Source organism: Zalophus californianus, chromosome X (genome assembly GCF_009762305.2).
Source record: "Zalophus californianus isolate mZalCal1 chromosome X, mZalCal1.pri.v2, whole genome shotgun sequence".
NCBI lineage: Eukaryota > Metazoa > Chordata > Mammalia > Carnivora > Otariidae > Zalophus > Zalophus californianus.
Window position 1 is genome coordinate 127041668 of NC_045612.1, and position 5442 is coordinate 127047109.

Below are 5442 nucleotides of genomic sequence, written 5' to 3' on the forward strand. Positions count from 1 at the left end.
ACGTGTGAAGGGAGAATCTGGAGCTTCAAGAGAGGACACAGTCTGTTTAGGGCCACAGAGCTAGAAAGTAGATGATCTAAAACCAAAAATAACCCAACGTACTCATACCCTGTTGCCTACAGAATCTGCTGTTCCAAATCCCTTCACAAGCTAAGAGCATGTTCATGCCCATATAGGGGCTGGATGCCCGGGGATCAACCTATTCCCCACTGTAAGTCTGAGCTCCATAGACATGTTAAGTTGCAACAGGTAGAAGCTGAGCCCACCGCGTGTGCCCTGGGCTCATCTCATGCTAAGTTTTGAGGCAGACGTGGTTCACTCGCTCATTAGCAATGCCGCAAAGCCGGGAGCTTCCCAAGAGCTTTCTTTCGGCCAGCACCAACTTTTCCTTTCCCCTGCAGCCTGGTGTCCTTGGTGAGGGACAGTTCAGGTTAACAATATAGTTCTCAGCAATATACTGGTAAATAAAAACTGAAATTATCGTTTTTCAGCACACTTTCTGTTGCAGGGAACACACCAGTGTGTCCCAGGAACTACCATATTTCATTTTCCCAACAACCACAAGACCTAGGTGTGTTTATCCCTATTTTAATGACGTGTCCACTGAAGTTCAGAAGAGTTATAACTTCAACAACTCCTAAACCACTTAGCTGGAGTATCAGTTAGGGTTCTCCAGAGAAACGGAACCAATGGGATATACAGGGACATATATACCATGTGGCTTTATGTGCTTCTTGGTATCCACCCAAAGGGGCTAAAAGCTTATGTCTGCACAAAAACCCACCTATGGATGCTTATGGCTGCTTTGTTGATAATTGCCAAAACTTGGAAGCAACCAAAATGCCCTTCAGTAAGTGAGTGGATAAATAAACTGTGGCCCATCCAGACAAAGGAATATTATTCAGCACTAAAAAGAAATGAGCTATCAAGTCATGAAAATACTTGGTGGAAATTTAAATGCATATTACTAAGTAAAAGAAGCCAATCTGAAAATGCTATGATTCCAGCTCTAGGACATTCTGGAAAAGGGAAAACCATGGAGAGAGTAAAAAGTTTAAGAGTCACCAGGGTTTAGGGGGAAGGAGGGATGAACATGTGGAGCACAGAGGATTTTTAGGGCAGTGAAACCACTCTGTATGATATATAATGATGGATCCATGTCATCATACATTTGTCCAAACCCATAGAATGGTTTGGTCACCAAGAATGACCCTGATGTAAAGTATGGGCTTTGAGTGATGGACGGCGTGTCCACGTAGGCTCACTCATTGTAACAAATGCACCACTCTGCTGGGGGACGTTGATTATGGGGGAGGCCAAGAGATGAGCAGAAGATACAGAGAAATCTCTGCGGGTTCCTTTCAATTTGCTGTTCCCGAAAAAAGCAAAGCCCAAGTAAAGCATCTGAGATTCGGAAGCTCCACACTTCTGGCTACTTCTCCGCACTCAGAAGTGCACGCTTCTTGGAATATCAACTACATCCCTGGTGACAAAATCGAGTGAGGGTGTTAAAAGTTCTGGAATTAAGAAACCCATGATCTTCACGGAGGTGCACCTGAGAAATACATAATAATGCTCAGGGAAAAGCAAGGGCATGGTGCTGGCAGTCAGACCTCAGACAGGCAACTGATTAATGTTTAGAGAAGAGCCGGCTCCCAATCACCCTGTGAGCTTGGTTTTCATCTGGACACAGGTGTCAGCCATGCGTATCCCCGATTAGAAGAAAGCAGACCCATCCAATGTTAGGTGCTTGTCCCGCATCACGGGGTTTTTCTTGTGTCTGTAACTGTGCACTGATGAACGCCATCATTCCGTAGCATCCAGGAGATTCTGGGTGCGGAAATATGTAACCCACCCCGTTTTACTTTATGATTGCAATTTTTATTTTCTGACCAATATCATGGAATGGCCGTGAAGACAGATTCTGGAGCGGATTTTAAATGAGTTTTGGGGGAATGGTGGCATAGCCAACAAGCACATGTGATGATTTTCATTGGAGCACCGCGTTAATACCGTTCACATAGAAATAGCACCATTCCCATTGTTATCCAAAGTGCTTAGACTTGAAGGAGCATCCCTCCACTTATTATCAAGACTTGCAAAAGAAAAACAGAGGCAGCTTGGTACTCGCAAAAAGATTTTGGCCATTTAGCTAAGATTTGTATATTGCAAGACTTAGGTCCCATTGTGGGTTTGGATCCTCCAATAGTTTCTTCAAGAGCAATCATTCTAACTACATCTCCAAATGGACTTAAGAATCAGAGAATTGATAGAGTCTATGAATATGTTTGTGGTGAAGAGCTGACCTGACCTAAAGACAGGTCTGGCCTTTTGGCTCCTGGATGGTGACTCCCAGGCCCCTGATGAGAGTGGCTTCTTTGGCCTCCTCTACCTTGGACCACGTGGCACTGTCTACAATGTGACTCATGTTGGGGGATTTGGGCTCTGCCACCTTGGTTCCAACTTGCACAGGAACCAAAGGACACAGGTATCAGCAGAAACTGGTCAACCAGGGAGGCATATAATGTGATACGACTTCAGACACCAAGGCTCAGGCGAGCTCCCCCAGTTGGCGATGCCATGCATGTGTTCTCACGCATCATACCTGGAAGGAGGTGACACCATCCATGAGTCCCAAGAGAAAACGATAGAAATCCTAAGTTGGGACCCCTCCTGGACTCTGCCCCAGGCACCACTTCCTTTGGCTGATTTCAATCTCTCTCCTTTCTCTATAATAAACCATCACTCTGAATGTAACAGCTTTCATGGGGTTCTATGGGTCCTTCTGGAAGTTTTCCAGAACCGGGGTTGGTCTTTAAGGACCCCCTTGAAGTTACAGTTGGTTCAGAGGCAAGGGCAATTTTGGGGGGACGTGCTTTATCACTTTCCAATTGGCATACCTCAAGCTCACTTCGGCAGCACATATACTAAAATTGGAACAATACAGAGAAAATTCGCACGGTCCTTGCCCCAGGATGATCCAACTGGCATAACTGAATTTCCAAAGAACACTAGAGTGACATGGGATTGTGTTGATCTTCAGTGGAGTTATGCATCCCACAAGTTGAGCATTGCACATCAAGTACCCTCCATAAGTAAATGGTCAACAGTTGTATGAACTATGTTGGCCATACAGCAATGCATCATCAATATTCACACGTCTAGACCATATTGTTTCAAGTATTATTATTTCCATCTCATGGAAGAAGTTTACGGAAGGTCTGACAGTTCTGGCAACTCTTACAAAATGGCCCGGGTCATGCAACAGGTCATATTCACAGGTCCGGAGATTTATGGTGTGGACATCATTGGTGGGCATCATTCTGCCTCCCACATGAAGCATCTTTGTTGCATTAAGATTTCCCTGAATATATCTGTAAATATGTATACATACTAAAATATCTTTCCCCTGCTTCAAATCTCTCTTGTAGGGTCTTGATGTCTTTAATCCTTGGCCATTTACACTGCCTGCAAATTCATGTATTCTGCCCAGGGCAGAAGCAGAGAAAAACAGCACAACATTTGTTGATGATTCATTTCCCACTAATTAGCCTACAAATGTTTGCTCCAAATGCAGCCGGTATTACATGTTATGTCAAGAAACTTTTGCAATAAGAACGGTACCTAACTATGTATTATGCCACACCTTGAAAACATTTTCCTAGATATCAATCATTCAAAAAATTAAAAATTTCTCTCATCTCTTAGAAGCAAAAATATCCATCTTTTATGGAAGATCTTGGCGAGCAATGCATCAACATTGCACATACAAATTCTTAAATATGTTGAGATTCCTTCTTTATTTCCCTTTTCGATTGTGGATTTCCTTGGGAATCAGGGGCAGCCTTAGCCGACCTCCTTTTTAAAAACCTCATTATAGATAACATTTTCCATGCAGTTTCTGAGGGTGGTGGGTCTCCCTGAATGTCCTCCCTCAGTCTTCCGTTGGCCTCCAGGTAGGCCTCTTGGGCGAAGGAGATTCATGGACAACAGGAGTCTATAGAAGAGATGAGGTAGACTTTAGACAGAGCAACCTGTGAAGTCCTTGCAGTTTGCCAAGGACGGTTTGCATTCACTGGTGCCTGGGCGATTTGTCTGCCGGAGAAAGGCAGAGCCTCCAGGGGAAATACTGTTTATCTCATCGTTTATATCACTCTGCACACGACATGGTTTCCAAAAGACATTTTCCATCAGCGCCATGTGGAACGCCACATCTCCAAAGCCATCTGTTGGTGTCCAGTTGTCATTTTCAGGATGTTCATTCAAGACAGGACCGAGGACCCCGCCCACGAGTGCCACCGTGAGCAAGAAGCTGTCCCCTTCCCGAAAGAAGAGGCATCATCATCCTGCAGAAACGTAAAGTGTTAGCATCGACAGTGTGGGCAGATGTTTTACAAAGAGTGGTCCCATCTAGATAGTAGCCTATGGGAACTTCTCCATTGTCACCACTGAAAAAAAAAACAAATGTCCAGAGACCATTTCAATTTCGGCAAGTAGAGAAATATTTTAACTGAAACATAAATACAAACTGAAAGCAGCCAGAGGAACGAAAATCAAATCAGTATAAAATGGATTCTACCTAGGAAAGTAAGTCTGGGTTAGATTAAAGCAGGTATTCGATTCATCCAATTTTTTTTAAAGATTTATTTATTTGAGCGAGAGAGAATGGGGGAGGGGATAGGGGCAGAGGAAGAGAGAGAGACTCTCAAGCAGACTCCCTGATGAGTACAGAGCTGGACCTGGGGCTCAGTCTCACAAACCTGAGGTCATGACCTGAGCTGAAATCAAGAGTCAGACACGTAACTGATGGAGCCACCCACACAGCCCTGATTTCCCCATTTATAGACAGAGACATTAGTCCTGCACAAGTTTAAATGACCTCGTGTGGAATGCACCTAAGCAACACTGGGGACTGGAACAACACATCCCAATTTCAGATCAATCTGAATGATTAAAATCTATCTAGATGTGTTAAACAGGAGATGTATTAACTTACTTACTTACAGATACCGATAAAAGACCATAATCTGTTACAAAAAGTAGGATATTGGCAAAGTGAAATCAAGACAGTCTCCCCTCTCCCATGCAAAGAAACCAGCCTTTCCTGGGAAAACCTTTGGAGCCATGGATGATTAGAACGTGGTAAAACCATCAAGACCACGCCAGCCAGACAGCCGGTCTGACCACCTTTTCTCTCCGATTGGTGATAAGACTAAGTTTTGAGTCTCAGTAGGATCCCAAAGAAGAACGCTGTGGCAATTTAGCTGGATTGCAGAGTAAAAGTATTAATGCCGCCCCTGCCCCCCAAAAAGAGTTAAATCTGAAACACATCTATGATACTCATCAGTGACATAGGCATCGAGAGAGTTTCTTTCATTACAGAAAACAGAATTAAGTCGTATCGATTGCTCCCTATATGTGAGCATTTAGATGCATAGGGAC

The 5442-nt window shown here is 43.9% G+C and overlaps 1 pseudogene; it reads left to right on the top strand.

The window, feature by feature from the left end:
- The first annotated feature begins 2905 nt into the window (after window positions 1-2905).
- Window positions 2906-3002, top strand: LOC113931650 (annotated as a pseudogene).
- Window positions 3003-5442: the final 2440 nt, after the last annotated feature.